This window comes from Podarcis pityusensis (assembly GCF_964106645.2).
Source record: "Podarcis pityusensis genome assembly, chromosome: 3".
NCBI classification, from domain to species: domain Eukaryota; kingdom Metazoa; phylum Chordata; class Lepidosauria; order Squamata; family Lacertidae; genus Podarcis; species Podarcis pityusensis.
Genome location: NC_138026.1, coordinates 93592198 through 93610350, shown reverse-complemented (window position 1 = coordinate 93610350; position 18153 = coordinate 93592198). Strand labels below are relative to the sequence as shown.

Below are 18153 nucleotides of genomic sequence, written 5' to 3'. Positions count from 1 at the left end.
AAAGAACTTCAGAACTTCATCGAGCCCAAACTTGCTATGTAAAACAAGAGTGAATGATACCTACCATGCCACCAGCAGCTGTCTTGTTCACAACACAAAGAAGAAGGTGAAAGCCAAGGCGCTTTATGGCTGTGGTGTCCTTCAGAACAACAAAATGTGGAGAGACATAGGCAGTTGCTTTCTACTAAGCCAGATCTATGCGGTTCAGTAGTGTCTCCTCATACGGTTGGCTGCTGTGAGAACAGGAGGCTGGACTAGATGGGCTCAAACATCTCTGGCAGATCTTTCTCATTGTCCATTACCTGTTCCTTTTTAAAAACTGGATATAAGTAATGGGAGAGAAAGTCAATTCAGTTTGCATTAAGCTGAATTTACAAAATATGCAGTTTCTGAGCGCTGCCGCATTTGAGCGGCTAAACCCTGTCCCCAAGCCTCGACCTGATTGGTTGGCTGCCCGGGGGCGTGGCACGGCAGCCGGGATAGCTGGGCAGGGTCCGAAACGCCCCCTGCCAATGCGGGAAATGGCTCTTGCTCACAACTCCTGCCCTCTGCAAGGAGGAGATGCTTTTCTGAAACAAGATGAGAAACACTTCTCTGACCAAACAGTTGCTGCATTGAGCAACCATACTGTCCTACCCTGGAAACTGGCCCCCCTCCTGCCCCAGGCCGAGCCTATATTTGGCTATATCACATGCCTCAGGCCCTTTTGAGCATCATTTGTTTGTGCAAGCCCCCGACTCCAGCCTGTGCTGGATCTTGGCCAAGATCTGACAGGTCTTTTTTGGCTTGTATTTGCTGCAGCTGAAGAGAGGAATAGGATCAGATTGTGAGTCTATTTATACTTTTCCTCATTCATCAGCTTGACTTCAGATACCTGATTATCTACTTACAGAAAAGACATTGTCATTTGCAATCCTCTGTCCAAGCGATCTTCCTACTACCATCGCTGTGGACTTTGTGCTTTTATACAATATAGCTGGGATAGTAGCTTTGTTTAGATTCGTGTTCTTGAGGTTGATGCTCTCCTCATAACAAAGTTAACAGCTGGTGGATAGCATGGTACTCATGGCGAAAATAACCCTGGGTTTAAAAAAAGGCTGTTTTGTCCCATTTTTGGAAACAACACAGTGCTGTTTAGCCATGGCAATTATTTGTATAGACAGAAGGTTTCTGGTGTCAGAATTGTGGGTGAGTGTATGGGCCAAAATGGGGATTAAAATATACTGTTTCCTGGATTCCAGCGTTAAGCATAATTTTAGCATGTCCATCCCTGTTGTGTAAATATAGTACAATCAAAATTCCTTATTATCAATGGACAGTTGGTTAGCAGCTTCATATAACTTACTTGATTGAGTTTCTCATTAAAATCTTCCCAGGTAATCAGGGGCATCATATATGTATGGAGATGCACAAGAGAAGCACGATTGTTCTTTTGTTATTCATATCAAGAGAAACATTAAACTAGAATCATAGAGTTGGAAGGAACCCTGAGGATCATCTAGTCAAACCCCCTTCAATGCAGGAATATGCAGCTGCCCCATATAGGGATCGAACCTTCAACCTTGGCATTATCAGCACTGCACTCTAACCAAATGAGCTATCCAGTGCTCAGTTAGAAGCAAACATTTGATGTCCACATCAAAATGGCAAGATACAATACACAGCAAAAGCCACACTGGACAGAAATATTAAAATTGATCTAATGGTGGTGTATGTCTTATTTCTGGAGGAAGACTATTCCAGAGGGCAGGTGTCACCACAGAAAAGGTCCTCTTCCTGGTTGTGACCAGATGGATGTCTACAGGATGCTGCATAACCATGATCTTAAGTAAGTAAGTCTGTATGGGAGAAGGTGTTCTCTCAGATATGTGGTACTTTTATAAGATTGTGTATAAAAATATAGTATAGGCGTACTTTTAGTGGCATAGAATAGTGAATTGATGGAAAGTTTTGTTTGGTCATTGACAGGCAACAAAGACCTATGGGATAAAGCCAGTAATCAGGCACAAAGTGTCAAGGCTGAATGATGATTCAAGGGAGAGGCTCAAGAAGCAAGTTAGAAGTCAGAATTAAAGGATAGCTAAGGATACTGAAATACACCATAGCTCAGGAAAACAACTTATACACCTTCCTGCCCATTCTCAGCTGGAATAGGGAGCACCAATGGCCAGTCTGGGAGGACAGTCAATCCAGAGTTTAAGAGTATTCCACTGACAAGTTGCCACCTACATTTGCGTGGCTTAGCACATGGGGCAGCTGCCCCCAGTTCCCAACTCTTTGATTCTGAAGACCCTCTATGCAATAGAGTTTTAAAAGAAACAAGCAAATTAATATCCTTGCCATTATGACCACTGCCATTCTAGCGGTAGACAATTGTGAGCGTAAAGTATCTGTAAACAATAGTTTGTACTTTCACTGTTTATTGTTCATCCAATAGAGCAAATACTTCCAAGGTTAGGTGTGTTATGCAATGCATTTTTGATGGTATCTGCATTTTGTTATCAACACTGAATGCTGACATTGCACCTGCTGTTTCTAAAAAGTGGCAGAGGAAATCCTATAATATACTCTGCGATTGCATTACAGATCCTGAGGCATGTAGCTAAGAGCTCCATAAAGCCCCCAATGACAGATTGCCGAGTTAAAAATAGACTGAAAACCCACATAACCTGTCCAACATGTAGGTTGCAAATGAAAGACATTTATGAAGTTCGTGTCTATGATTGGTTTGACGGATAGTGGATGTCTGGCTGACCTTGCCGACTCAGCTGCAACTTACTTTCAAGGAGTCAGCAGGCAAAGCAAACAAGCTAATAATGAACCAAAACCAGCAATATTTTTGCTCTGTTTGTCCTCACAGAAGCTCCTGAGCTGATGCCTCAGTATGCAACCCAAGGTATATGAAAGAGGGGAAGATGTGTGCTGGGTTGCGTGTGGATTTTATACACTTGGAATCCAAACAAGGATTTCCCATGTCCATTAAGGAGAGCCGTTGAGAACCATGCCTTGTGTTTTCTGAGCCTCATATATGCTGGATCAATTAACTGGAGAAACACACCCTGCCCTGCAGTAAAATAAATCCCAGTTGAATATGCCTTAATACTTGAGTTTCATGGCATTTCCCCCTCAAAATCCGCCCCAAGATAGCTAAAATGACCCCCTTTTCATAGGCTCCAAATGGGGGGCATATTTTCTCCATGATGGATAAAAGTGTAAGTCTACAAGTTGTATCAACCAAATTACACAATAGGCATGACTGCAGCAGGTAGGCCGAGAAGCAGAAAAACAGTCTCGATTAGGCATCCCCAACCTGCGGACCTCCAGATGTTTTGGCCTACAGCTCCCAAGATCCCTAGCTAACAGGATCAGTGGTCAAGGATGATGGGAATTGTAGTCCAAAACATCTGGAGGGCCGAAGGTTGGGGATGCCTGGTCTAGATCACCAGGCCATCTTAGAAATGGATAGAACACATGTGGGACTCACAAAGCACAGGATGGAGTGCTGCTGTTCAGAATCCAGACCACTCCACTTGATTCCTCATGCCTCCCACCCATTTTCCATTCACCTCCTACACATAGTTAGGATCTGGTGCCACAGAGCATGCTCAATCCTCATGAGAGTGTTTTTAGGGCTCCCTCCAAATTTAGGAATAGCTTTCTGATTTTTTATTTTGTTTGCATTTCTGCAAAACTTGGAGTTCTAAGCTTACTGATAAATTTATTGTTCTAAGCGGTTTAGTCATGCTGGCCACATGACCCAAAAAGCTGTCTGTGGACCAACACTGGCTCCCCTGGTCTGAAAGTAGAGATGAGTGCTGTACCGCATGGTCGAATTCGACTGGACTTAACCATCATGGGGTCCTTTCCCTTTCCCTTTTACCTACCATTTGGGCTACAGAAACAATGTAACTCTTCCTGAACATCATCATCATCATTCACAGCAGGTCTCAGCGCAGGTTATAACAATTTATAATTAAAAACAGTTAAAAAAAACGACAGTCACAGGAATAGGGTGGGTCCTATACATCAGAAACACAGGGAAGAAAGTGACTCATGCTTCCTGTTTTCTGTGCGTCTTTGCAGCATCCACGGAGGAGCTCTCATTTCTTCCCCTGTGGTGAGACATCTGAACTGTCCACACATTAGGACCTTGTGTACATCACTATCAGGGGAAGTTGCAAGATTTGCATGGATGTCAGATGTTACAAAGAAGTACAGAGAACAGGAAGCACTTGCCACTCACGCACTCTTATTTCCATGCAGCCTTTATGTGGGGATGACAAACCGCAGATTCCTCATAACTAAGGTACAGATCTCTGGAACCTCCCTTGGTCACCAAGCCTTATGTGACCTGATATGTGTGTCTTTTTCATTCCAGTCCTGACCATGATAAATGATATACTCCCATTACCTAAGTGATTTGTAAGTCGTTATTGTGCAGGCAGGATCTTGCTCCAGGGCAGGAAGCTGTACTAGAAAACTTTCAAGTCTCTTCTAGACCAGGATTCTGCTAGCCCCAGTTGTTATTGGACTCCACAGCCAAGATGGCTGCTCCCAAACATTGGAGCTCCCTTCCTAGAGAAGTTAGACTGGCTCCTTCCTTATTGTCCTTTCACCGGCAGGTGGAGACTTTTATTTCGAAAGGATTTTGGGAACTGAATGTTTCTGGGTTTTTTAAGGAAAGGGCTTTAATAGTGCTGTGCTGATTTTATTATCTGTGTTTTAAAAGATTCATTTTTCGTGTTGTTTTAATTCTATTACAGTTTATCTATTTATTTTATTTATTTAGCTGATATACCACCCCTTCATCAGCAGATCAAAGGGCGGTTTACTGTAGGAATTACTTTATATGGAGTTTAATTACCTTTTAACAACGATATATAATTACTTTTTATATATACTTCTCTTTTGTATTTTATCTCTCTTTTAATTTGCATAAGCCACCTTGAGTTCTGGGCTGGGGAAAAGGCAGGATCTAAATAAATATAGTACCAACAACAACAACTTGGTCAATGGTCAGGGCTGATTCAAGTTGCCTTCCAAAATATCTGAGGGTGTTTCCAGTTGGAGAAAGCTACTCTGCTATAACATGATGGTTATCCAGAAACATTTGGTGGGGCACAACTTCCACATTCTTATTCTACTTCCTTTTCTATGATTACCTACCATTTTCCCTTATGACTATGGCTTTCACTCTCCTTCGTATTCAGCGCCCCTCTTGAATCATAGCTGACTTTTTCTCTGATGACACATTGGCTTTCTATAGCTGCCTATAAGGGAGCTGTCTGTGAGGAAGCCAGTTAAGGCCAGTCGAAACCCTTTGGAAAGCCTTGCCTCTCTTAACCTTTGACAGCAGAGAGAGTTCCTCTGATGATACAGGTTACTAAGTACAAGGAGGGCACTGTTGCTATGTATTACACAAGGGTCCATCTGGGGATAAGTAGACAACAGGTTACATTACAGCAGACCTTGGCCTTAAATCCCAGTGACTATACTTGAAAAGAGTTCGACTAATTTGCCAGACTGGCCCAGGAATGGAGCGTATTAATCCAATTACTTGACCTAGCTTCTCAAGCCAACACACAACCAATTGTCAGAAGAGTTTACACTCCTGCTGTTGGGATGAAAAGTTAGACTTTGTGTGTTTATGGCAGGCCTAAAAATACATGAGAAAGAATTCAGAGCACCTGACATCATTATGAGGCCCTTCTATTTCAACCAAGCCCAATTACGCATTTGCTAAAATTTGCAGTTTGTCAGTGGTGCAAGCCAGACTGTTTTAGCTCTCCCCAAGATTATATCAGACATGTTTTGCTCACTATAATGGAACAAGAATACACCCCCCACCCCCCCACCCCCAAATATTTACACTAGGGAGAGTGGGGGCAGGGGACGATGTGTAGGTATTTCAGGTAGATATTGCAAGTGACCCATAATTCAGCACCTGCTATAATTTCTTCTTCTTGATTCTCCAGTGACAAGTAAGTGTCAAGCTAAAAAAAAATAAATCAGGTTGTTTGTGATTTTCAGAGGGAAAGGCAACTGGTGGCTAGAGAACTCTGAGATGCCAGGGGGTAAAAAAAGTTCCTCTTTAAACAGGCCTTTGGCTGAGTGACAGCCAATGTCCTTTTAAAATGTGTTGGGGGTTTATTGGGTTGGTTTCGTTTTCATTTTTATTATGTATTTTGCATTTTTATATTGTGATTTTAGGTTTTAACCTTCCTGAGACCTGCAGGCAAAAAGCAGTATACAAATCTAATTGATTAATTAAAATAATAGTAATTATTTTATTATTATCCTGTCAAGCTCCTAGCATTGTTCTAGATCACAAGTGCATCCTTCTACCATCATGACCCTAAGTCATACACACTTTTATACAGAGTTACCTCTAGTTACGAACTTAATTCGTTCCGGAGGTCCGTTCTTAACCTGAAACTGTTCTTAACTAGAGACATGCTTTTGCTAATGGGGCCTCTTGCTGCTGCTGCGCTGCTGGCACACGATTTCCATTCTCATCCTGGGGCAAAGTTCTCAACTCAAGGTAACTCTTCCAGGTTAGCAGAGTTTGTAACCTGAAGCGTTTGTAACCTGAGGCGTTTGTAACTCGAGGTACCACTGTACACGCTTTCTGCAAAGCAATTTCCCCGAGAGAATACATTTTATATGCTATTTTCACAAATATACACTTTTTTATGTACACTTTATTCCAGTACCTGCATTTTTGTGCCTATCACTTTGGGCTGTAGAACTGCATCACAATATTCAGAGAAGTGCAAATTTCAAAGGAGGGCTGTGTTTCGGTTCATATATTGTTCTGGAAAGTGTGTGACTGATCAGGTTGGTTTGCATTTAGATGCAAATTGAATGGAATTCCTAGGGAAGGAGACCTTGGGAAATGCTGTTCATAGTAAGAGCCACCAACCATTTTGGGTCCCTCAGCTCTGCCTATGGAGTCTTGTCTTTTTTTGTATATGCCCATAGCATTACATTCACTGTTTACAAAGCTCTCCCCGGGATCCATCTGTCTATGCTGAGAGCTGGTTGTTCTCAAGTGAGAACACAAGCATTTAGAAAAGGGCCTGCGTTTGTCTGAAGTTTGTAACATCTCAATGGCTAAGATATACAGCATGATATCCTTTGGACTGATGGAGCCATAAAAGTGAACCTTGTAAATTCCCATCTAATGAGCTAGCTGCTGTTTTATAAGAAGCCCCCTCATGAGATCCTTGGGGACTATGTGGCAAAAAGAGGGGGAGCATTATAATCAGGAAACCAGAGTGATCTCATGCAGTACAGTGGTACCTCGGGTTAAGTACTTAATTCGTTCTGGAGGTCTGTACTTAACCTGAAACTGTTCTTAACCTGAAGCACCACTTTAGCTAGTGGGGCCTTCTGCTGCCGCCGCGCCGCCAGAGCACAATTTCTGTTCTCATCCTGAAGCAAAGTTCTTAACCTGAAGCACTATTTCTGGGTTAGGGGAGTCTGTAACCTGAAGCGTATGTAACCTGAAGCATATGTAACCCGAGGTACCACTGTAGTGTTTCAGGCATGCAGTTCCTTTTAACTACTAGTTATCATTCTTCCTTCCTTCTTGGATATACACAAATTTATATATTTATTGCCTGCGGGGTCTACCTTTAGCTTGGAGAAAGGCCTGAACAAGGTCCTTCTTTTTTACTTTTTTACTCAACCCTAATAAGTCTCAGTAGGAGAAACATCTACCACACAAAAAACTGGCCATGAATATGAGCCTTAAACCAGGGGTGAGGAACCTGTGAACCTCCAGATGCTGTAGGACTACAACTCCCATCATCCCTAGCTGTTGGCTATGCTGGCTGGGGGTTGGGAGTCCAGTGACATCTGCAGGGCCACCAGCTCCTCCTCCCTGACTTAATTGCAGCTAGAATCTCAGCACATCTCAGTGCATTTCCACTGACAGTGGTGAGGGTGAAGGGAATCTAACTGCCATCAAATCAGCTGCCTAAGAGAAGAATTGTGTGGTGGAAACTGTCCTCATCTCTTGGCTGGGCCATTGACACCAGCTTTGCTGGTGATGTAGCAGGGAGAGTCCTTCTGGGACAGGGCTGCTCTTTGTCAAGAGCAAGACAGCCAGAACCACCCCTGATCTTGGCAGGGAGTTGTTGCTTTGCTAGGCAGCCAGAATCTGCTAAAGAAAACTATATAATTGCACTGTAAGAACTGTAGCTTTAAGAATTTATGCTTGAGCTTGCTTTTTCCTCTTCCCTCCCATTCCATTTTTCTCGTATGTCATGACTTGTTCAATTGTGAGCCTGAATGCAGGAAGCATCTTAAGTACTGATTTTTGAAAGCCATTCTGAGTACCCTTTGGCTAAGGGGCAGGGTATAAATGCACAAATTAAATAAACAAAGCTTTACACTTACACTTGTCCTGACAGATTCCTGCTCACCTTCGTCACAGAAAGGTGAATATATCCTCACCCCTCTGTTCTGATATTTGCCATCTTCTCTTCTTTTTTTGCCATTAAAAACTTAATATCAGCATGAAAAAAACCCTATGTGGAATTAATCAAAGGAAGGCAACCCCCACTCCCTTTCCAAGTTATCATTCAGCCAAAACCACATATATAGTACTATGCATTTTTCATCGTCTTGCCTTTGTGTTGCTATTAAAAATGATGGGTGATGTTTTAATGTTGCTGGAATGATGCAGCGCCCTGTGAATGCTGTGAGCCTGCCAATGAGAGTGAGATAAATGGGCTAGGATTCATCAACTATTATTCATTCAAAACTAACCAGTCATAATAGTCCTAATGTGTGTGCATTAATGCATTAGTGTCTGTGTGTGGAGGGGGGAGGAATAAATGGACCCACACACAAGCCACATTCAGCCCCGATGCTGAGATAATCTAGAGTGGCCTCACAATCCATCCCCCTACCTAAATGATTAGGTAAAGGTAAAGGGACCCCTGACCATTAGGTCCAGTCGTGGCCAACTCTGGGGTTGCGGCCCTCATCTCGCTTTATTGGCCGAGGGAGCCAGCGTACAGCTTCCGGGTCATGTGGCCAGCATGACTAAGCCGCTTCTGGTGAACCAGAGCAGCAAACGGAAACACTGTTTACCTTCCCACCGGAGCGGTACCTATTTATCTACTTGTACTTTGATGTGCTTTCAAACTGCTAGGTTGGCAGGAGCAGGGACCGAGCAATGGGAGCTCACCCCGTCGCAGGGATTCGAACCGCCAACATTCTGATCGGCAAGTCCTAGGCTCTGTGGTTTAACCCACAGCGCCACCCGCATTCCTTTCCCCTAAATGATTACTATAACTTAAAAAGAAATGCAATACGTCTCACCACAGTGGGGAAGACTGTGAACAAGTGACCTGGGTGCCTGCCGAGTCTGCTTGTTTAGGTGTCAGTTCTTAACTTCAAGGCCCTTGCCATCCCTTCTCCTGGTTCTTTTATCTTTAATTCAGTCAGCACGTCAAATAGAGGGCTGTCCTCTGTACAGTAGGATGCATTGTCGCACTGTCGCACTGGTTTCACAGAGGATTTCTGCATGATTACAGCATGGCCATGATATATTGGATTTGAAAAATAGATGGAATCTTGCACCCAAACATCCTCCGGAACAGAGAGAAAGCAGATGCCATCTATCAAAACTGTGCAGTGCAGTCAGCAGTTCATTCCATAATTGCTTTGTCAAGGCCAGGACTTAAGGAGGCCCCCATCTGATGCCCATGTAATTCAGACTGCAACTGTCAGCCAGTCAAGGAGAAGCACTGCAGTTGGCACAAGTTTCTTCTCTCTAACAAAAGTTTGCTTGCAATGTGTTGACCGTTTACTCCAGAGAAGTCCTACTAACTGAAGACAACTGAAGAAGTGACTAGAACAAGCTCGTACCCAGAGCCACAAAGATTGCACAGGTGAACCTGAAGGTGGTTATTTTGCAAATCACCATGTCTTTAAAAAAAATAAATCATTGAAAGCATAGTTAGAATAGCAACAAATTGTGATTGCAGTGATGGCATGGGGTTTCCCTTTTCTTTGTTTTAAAAATGAAGCTAGCTTGAAAAGGAGGGTCCCTAGCTTAGAGGTGGAGCGTGCCCAATGGATGCAGAAGACCCTCCCCCAGGTATCCTGATGGCTATGGAAAACACTAATGGCAAGGTGTAGTCAGTGAAAGAGACTTGAATGATAAAATGGAAAGCTATTTTGGTACTTGAAAGGAACTTGAAAGGCAACCTATTGGCACATGGGAAAAAGGCTTCATTGCATGTGCTTTGAAATGAACGGTGTGGAATTATGTAACAAATTCTTTAAAACTGCAGCACAGACTGAGAGGGAAAATGGCAAAGACAGGTTATTTATTGGGACAGTGTGATTTTTGCAGCTGATGTTAAAGTTGCAAAACACGGGACAGAACAATGGAGAATTTCTGAAACAACAATGGGATATTAGCTCTTCCCAAGGCATGATGGAAAACAGCAACAACCAGGAAAAGATAGACATAACGTTTTACAAGGACGGGAAGAAACATCATGGACAGAAAGATTGTCACACAAACTTGGAGAACAAAGAACCCCTTGGGAAGAGAGGGAACCTTCTTTTCTGAAGCTAAGATGACATGGACTAGAATTGACCAAATATGGGTAACTAGAGGAATGGCACTAAAGATAAAGAAAGTGGAAATCTGCCCAAAAACCTGCTCCGACCATAATGCGGTAAGGATGGAGTTGAAACTAACATCAACTGGCTCCTTCAGATGGAGGATGAATGACACCCTATTTAGAGATGAAGAAGTTTATAAAAAGGCCCAAAAAACCTTGAGAGACTATTTTGAAATAAATATGAACACTAATGTAGAAAAAAGAGTAATCTGGGACGCAAGTAAAGCTGTCATGAGAGGGTTTCTGATACAACAGAATGCAATAAAGAAGAGAAGTCAAAATGAGAAGAAAGATAAAATTTTGGGGAAAATAAAAGAAAGTGAAAATAAATTGAGAGCAAAACCAAAGTCGCAGGAGATTTTGAGAGAAATAAAGTTATATCAAGTACAATATACGGAAATGATGAATCAGGAAATAGAATGGAAAATTAAACAAATGAGACAAAAAACATTTGAATCAGCTAACAAATGTGGGAAATTGCTGGCCTGGCAAATGGAAAAAAGACAAAAATTAAATACTATCACAAATTTAGAAGTGGAAGGAAAGAATATACATAACCCAACTGAGATTAGAAATTGTTTCCAGAGGTACTTTAAGCAACTATATACACAAGGGCCACAGAAGGAAATGGATATAGACCGATTTCTGAAGACAAATGGATTACAAAAAATATCCCAAGAAAGTAAGTTAATGCTGAACTATAAAATATCTGAACAGGAAGTAGAAGGTGCCATTCAAAATATGCAATTAGGCAAATCTCCAGGACCGGATGGGCTGACTTCTAGATATTATAGATCTTTGAAAGAGTGGTTATTACAACCTTTAAAGGAAGTCTGCAATGAAATATTGGAAGGGAAAAGGGCACCAGAGTCTTGGAAAGAGGCGTACATTACACTTATACCGAAGACAGAGACTGAAAAGACTCAGCTTAAGAACTACCGCCCCATATCGTTACTTAATGTGGATTACAAAATTTTTGCAGACATTTTGGCCAAGAGATTGAAAAAAGTATTGATGGAAGAGATTCATAAAGACCAAGCGGGCTTTCTCCTGGGAAGACACTTGTCCGATAATTTGAGGAATATAATTGATATTTTGGAAAAACTAGAAGTGAACATAAATACTAAAGCAGTTTTGATATTTGTGGACGCGGAGAAAGCTTTTGATAATATCTCTTGGAGTTTTATGAAGAAGAACCTACAGGGGATGGGGGTAGGCCAAGGTTTTGAAAACGGTATAAGTGCAATTTATTCAGAACAAAAGGCTAAACTAATTGTAAATAATGTGGTGACGGAAGAATTTAGGATAGAAAAAGGGACAAGACAAGGTTGCCCAATTTCCCCATTGCTTTTTATATCTGTCCTGGAGGTTCTGTTGAACATGATTAGAAGGGACCGGTTGGTTAAAGGTACAAATTGAGAGCATTTGCAGATGACTTAGTATTGACGTTACAGGAGCCAGAATCTAGTACCAAAAGAGTTTTAGAACTGATTCAAGAATTTGGTCAAGTTGCAGGATTTAAGTTGAATAAGTTAAAGACCAAGGTTTTAGAGAAAAATTTAACACCAATGGAGAGAGAGAGTTTTCAGAATGAGACAGGTTTAACAGTGGTTAAGAAAGTTAAATACTTGGGGATTAACATGACAGCAAAAAATGGGAATTTATTTAAAGACAACTATGAAAAATGCTGGGCTGAAGTGAAAAAAGATTTAGAAATTTGGTCAAATTTGAAGCTTTCACTGCTGGGCCGTATTGCTGCGGTAAAAATGAATGTATTGCCTAGAATGTTGTTTTTGTTTCAAACACTGCAAATTGTGGACAAAATGGACTGTTTCAAGAGGTGGCAGAGAGATATTTCTAAATTTGTCTGGCAGGGCAAGAAGCCTAGAATAAAATTTAAAATATTAACAGATGCAAAGGAAAGAGGTGGATTTGCCCTGCCAGACTTTAAACTTTACTATGAATCAGCAGCTTTTTGCTGGTTGAAAGAATGGTTGCTTCTTGAAAACACTGACATTTTGGATCTAGAAGGGTTCAACAATGTATTTGGATGGCATGCATATCTGTGGTATGATAAGGTCAAAGCACATAAAGCATTTAAAAATCACATTGTCAGGAAAGCATTGTTTAATGTCTGGATAAGATACAAGGACTTATTGGAAAATAAAACTCCAAGGTGGCTGTCACCGATGGAAGCAAAAGCTCTGAAAAAGCTCAATATGGAGGCCAAATGGCCGAAATATTGGGAAATTTTGGAACAAGACGGAGATAGACTGAAATTGCAGAGTTTTGAGAAATTAAAAAACAAAGTGCGAGATTGGCTTCATTATTATCAGATAATGGAGGCATATAAGTTGGATAAGAAAATTGGTTTCCAGGTGGAAAAATCAAAATTAGAAACAGAACTATTAGAACCCAAAACTAAGATTTTGTCAAAGATGTATAACTTGCTGTTGAAATGGAATACTCAGGATGAAATGGTGAAATCTGCTATGATTAAATGGGCACAAGATGTTGGACATAACATAATGATGGCTGCCTGGGAACAGTTATGGACCACAGGTATGAAGTTTACGGCACGTAATGCCTTAAGAGAGAATATTATGAAAATGATATACAGGTGGTACATGACCCCAGTCAAGCTTGCAAAAATTTATCATTTGCCCGATAACAAATGTTGGAAATGTAAAGAAACTGAAGGTACATTCCTTCACCTTTGGTGGACGTGCCCAAGGATTAAGGCTTTCTGGGAAATGATATACAATGAACTGAAAAAAGTATTTAAATATACCTTCTTGAAAAAACCAGAGGCCTTTCTCCTGGGCATAGTCGGTCAATTGGTGCCAAAGAAGGATAGAACTTTTTTCATGTATGCCACAACAGCAGCAAGAATACTCATTGCAAAGTATTGGAAGACACAAGATCTACCCACTCTGGAAGAATGGCAGATGAAGTTGATGGACTATATGGAACTGGCAGAAATGACTGGCAGTATCCGAGACCAGGGAGAAGAGTCGGTGGAAGAAGATTGGAAGAAGTTCAAAGATTATCTACAGAAATATTGTAAAATTAATGAATGTTAGAACGATGTTGGATAGAAATTAAGTGGTTTCCAGCTGTAATGCTTTAAGGGAATATGAAAAATGGGTTGTTAAGAGGTAAAAATCTAACATTACTATTTTAAGACCAAAGATTAGGACAAATAAAGAGGGTAAGGATTTGCTGAACCAACAAACTGAACTGGAATACAAAAAAGGGAGGTATGAGGAGGTCCGGGAAACAAGCTAAGGAAAAATAAGCAATGGAAAAATTGAGTGGTTTTTAATCATTTTTATTTTGTATTTTTTTTTCTTTTTCATTTGTTATTGTAATATTTAAAAAAATCTTAATAAATATCTTATAAAAAAAAGAAAGAAAGATTGTCACACACAGGAAGAACAAGGACACAGTTTGAGTGCCTCACTTGTAGATTTATATATTATTTAATGTGTCAAGATGAATGGAAGTTGTTAATATGGCAGTTGTTGTATAAAGGATTGTTATTTTGACTGGAGTGTGATTGAAATTAATAAGATTCTGGAACACAGAAATAAAGTAAATCATCAAACCATCAATTCTAGCATGCAGGCGGCCACCTAAATTATATAATTTGGTATTTGAATGATTGGTATTAGTAATTGTATTATAATTTGGCACTGTTATAATGAGGCTATTATTGGAATGTAATTGAAAACTAATAAAAATTATTATCAAAAAAATTGCAGCACAGTGAACAGCAAGCTGAATAACATTGTTTTTGCAGGAAAGTGAACTGCAGCAGAACAAGAACAACGCTGCATGTGATGCATGTATGCATGTGGGATAGAATGGAAACTGATACCTTACATCCCTAGTTATAACTCAACTAATATTCCTTGGACACTCACATTCCAGCATTCATTTTTACCCACCTTTCTTCATTGTGTATCCTTTTCTATCAATCTCCAGTGTCTTTTTAGTTATGCCACTTATTGCCATTTGTGCCTAATTCCAAAGTCTCACAGAAAGCCTCACCTTGTTTTAGTGACAGTTAACTCTACACAAAGAGCTCAGGGTCACAGAGTCCCCTCACAGAGTAACTAATTTATCCTGAAAAGGCATGATTGCTTTTAAGCACAGGATAGAAGCATAAAAGGTCTGAGGACACTAATGGTCATAATAGTGTGCTCTTGTGTTCTGACACCTGTCTGGTTGAGGCATAAAAAGTCCTTCATGGCAGTTTAAGAAATGGTGTATGTTTGTGAAGCCACTCTTATTGTGTTTTGGGGGTAGATCAGGGGTTGGCAAGGTTTACCTCACCTGGGCTGGTTCACTCCAGCGGAGATCCCTCCGTGGGCCACAATTTCCGGCGTCTGTGTCTGCGCAGACACAATTTTCGGCGTCTGAGCATGCACAGATGCGATTTCCGGCACTGTGTAAGCGAGTCCCCGCGCCGCACTGCACTGGTTTAGCGCAGCGTGCGGGGACTCGCCGAGCGGGCAGCTCGGTTTGGGGGCGGCTCGTGGGCTAGTTAAACAACCCCCATGGGCCACTTGTGGCCCATGGGCCTTAGGTTGCCTACCCCTGGGGTAGATCAATCCCATATTTAAAAAGGTTGAAATGCTTATGTTTAAGGGCTTGATTAATTACTCCATCATTTGCCAACAACTTTGGGCCAGTGGAGACATTTTGAATTTTGATGGTGCTGTAGGTGCTACTCACAAGATGGCCATCATGGGTTGTGTGGCCACAAAATGGCTGCCACATCTAAAAGAGCAGAAAAAGAGACAGGACCACAAAATGATATAGTCAGGCCCCTACATCTGCCACTGCAACACCCGTTCACAGAGAGAAGCTCTTTGCATCCTGGTATCCTGTTATGTAGTGTAGTTTCACCCTGGGCCAACAGGGGGATACTGTATATAGTTTTCACTCAGGTCTGTAGATAGTTTTCACTCAGGTCCGCGCCAGTTATTTTAGGCGGGAACTCTGGGCTGTTGTGGTTACAATGTTGACAGCCGGCTGCCTATAAATACAGGCCGGCTGAGCTGTTCGCAGTCAGTTCTATTCCAGCTTACCATAATAAAGAGCTACTTGAAGAAATCGCTGTGCCGGCTGCTATGTCAACCCACGACTTAACACTGGCGACGAGGATGGGATGGATGGACATCAGAGCACAGCCAGATGCGGCCAGCCTCTGAACTAAGCTGAATCACTGAGCTGAATCACAGAGCGAAATCACTGAGCGAAATCACTGGGCAGAACCAATTCAGAGCTGACTGTTCTGGCTAGAGCACTGTGTTCCATCCATCGCCCTTCACGCCGGCATCGGAATCATGGCTTCACTTGTGCCTCTACCGCCGTTTGCGCCAGCCTCTGAATCATGGGACTCCTACCTCGCTCGGTTCGACTGCTACCTCCAAGCCAACGAGCTGACAGCAGTATCAAAGGATCGGAAGCGGGGCCTATTCCTCAGCCTCTGTGGGCCTGAGGTGTTTGAGACGGCCCGAGCGTTGGTTGCGCCTGAAGCAGTCCAGGCAACACCATGGGACACGATCCAAGAGAAGCTCCGCAACCACTACGCACCAAAGCCGTCCAAGATTGCTGCCCGCCATGCGTTCTACTACCGGAACCAGGTAGAGGGGGAGTCAATCAACAACTACACCACCGCCCTGCGACAGGCTGCAATGCACTGTGAGTTCCGAGACTTAGACGATGCCCTGATGGATCGAATCGTCTGCGGGGTCCGGGACATCCATCTGCAACGGCGCCTCCTAGCCAAGCCAGACCTCACGCTACAGAAAGCCATTGAGGAAGCTGTGGCCTCAGAAGCTGCTGAACGCTCCGCCCAGGAGATCCGCAAGTCCAGCAGCCCGCGTCTTGCTAGGGAGCCAGTTCCGGTGCATCATGAAGAGGACAGCAGTGAGGAGGCATCCTCCAGTGAAGACGATGACGTGCACCAGACAAAGCGGGAGCGCAGGAAGTTCCAACAGAAGTCCAAGGGCCAACCGGAATGTGCTGGCTGCGGAGGCAACCATTCCCGTGCCAAGTGTCGATTCAGAGACGCCATCTGTAGGAAGTGTTCCAGAAGGGGCCACATCGCTAAGGTCTGCCGATCGGCTCCGTCTGACACCCCCCCTTCATCGACTCGCAAGTCCAAGTCTTCACTCCAGTCTGCCAAGGAAAGTTGTTTCGCTCCGACCAACTGCCGCTGCCCGTCTGGAACCACGATTGGCCAAACCGACTCGCCTACGCGACGCAAGCTGAACGTCACGGTGCTCATTGAAGGAGCTCCATGTGACATGGAGATCGACACCGGGTCTGCCCTGTCCATCGTGTCATGGAGCACCATCAAAAGACTGGTACCCAGAGTGTCCAAAAGGCAACTTGACTCTCACCGCGTACACCTGAGAGACTACCAGGGAAACGACATTCCCGTGGTAGGCGTTGGCCGGTTCCGGATCGCCTTCAAGGATTTTTCGGGCCTGCTCCGGTTGGTGGTGGTCGAAGGTCAGCGGCCAAGCCTCCTAGGGCTAGACTGGTTTGATGCCCTCGGCCTGGAAGTCACCGGCATCAACTGCATCTCTAACGCAGAGACTGAGGGTCTGGTCAAAGACTTTGCCGAGGTTTTTGACGGCACCTTGGGCCAATATACAGGTACGCCCATCTCCTTTAGCCTTGATCCACAAGTCGCCCCCATCAAGCTAAAGCCACGCCGGGTTCCCTTTGCTCTCAAGGCTAAGGTGGACGAACAACTGGACAAACTGATCGCCCAAGGAGTTTTGGAGCCGGTTGACCACGCAAAGTGGGAAACCCCCATTGTCACGCCTGTCAAGCCAGATGGGTCGGTGAGAATCTGCGCTGACTACAAGTGCACGATCAACAAGGCACTTCAGCAGCACGCTTATCCGGTTCCTGTTGTCCAACACCTGCTGCATTCCCTGGGTGAGGGTAAGGTCTTCGCTAAGCTGGACCTTGCCCAAGCCTATCAACAACTGCCAGTCGATGATGCCACTGCTGAAGCCCAGACGATCGTCACCCACCGGGGGGCATTCCGTTGCCGCCGGTTGCAGTTCGGGGTGAGTGTGGCTCCTGGCATCTTCCAAAGCCTTATGGAGCGTCTCCTGCAAGGGCTTCCGGGCGTGGTACCATATTTTGATGACGTCTTGGTGTCTGCAGACTCACACCAGCAGCTGTTCGAGCGCCTCCGTGCCGTGCTGACCAGGTTCCAGGAGGCCGGGCTCAAGGTAAAGAGGGAGAAGTGCCAGATCGCCGTTCCACAGGTAGAGTTCCTGGGCTATCTTATCGATGCCTCCGGTCTTCATCCAACCACATCCAAGATCCGCGCTATCCAGCAGGCCCCCACCCCAAAGAACAAAACGGAGTTGCAGGCATTCCTGGGACTGCTGAACTTTTATAACATGTTCCTGCCCCACAAAGCCACAGTGGCTGAGCCTCTTCACCGACTCCTTAGCACTAAGACGCC

General features: G+C 43.5%; 1 long non-coding RNA gene across 1 annotated transcript in view; it reads left to right on the top strand.

Moving 5' to 3' along the window:
* Positions 1–725: 725 nt before the first annotated feature.
* The window catches only part of LOC308474258, a 52476-nt gene continuing 35048 nt past the window's right edge, over positions 726–18153 (top strand). Inside the window, exons 1-2 of the long non-coding RNA XR_013984626.1 lie at positions 726–826; positions 1734–1828. This is a non-coding gene — a long non-coding RNA (uncharacterized lncRNA). The remainder of the gene's footprint in view (positions 827–1733; positions 1829–18153) is intronic.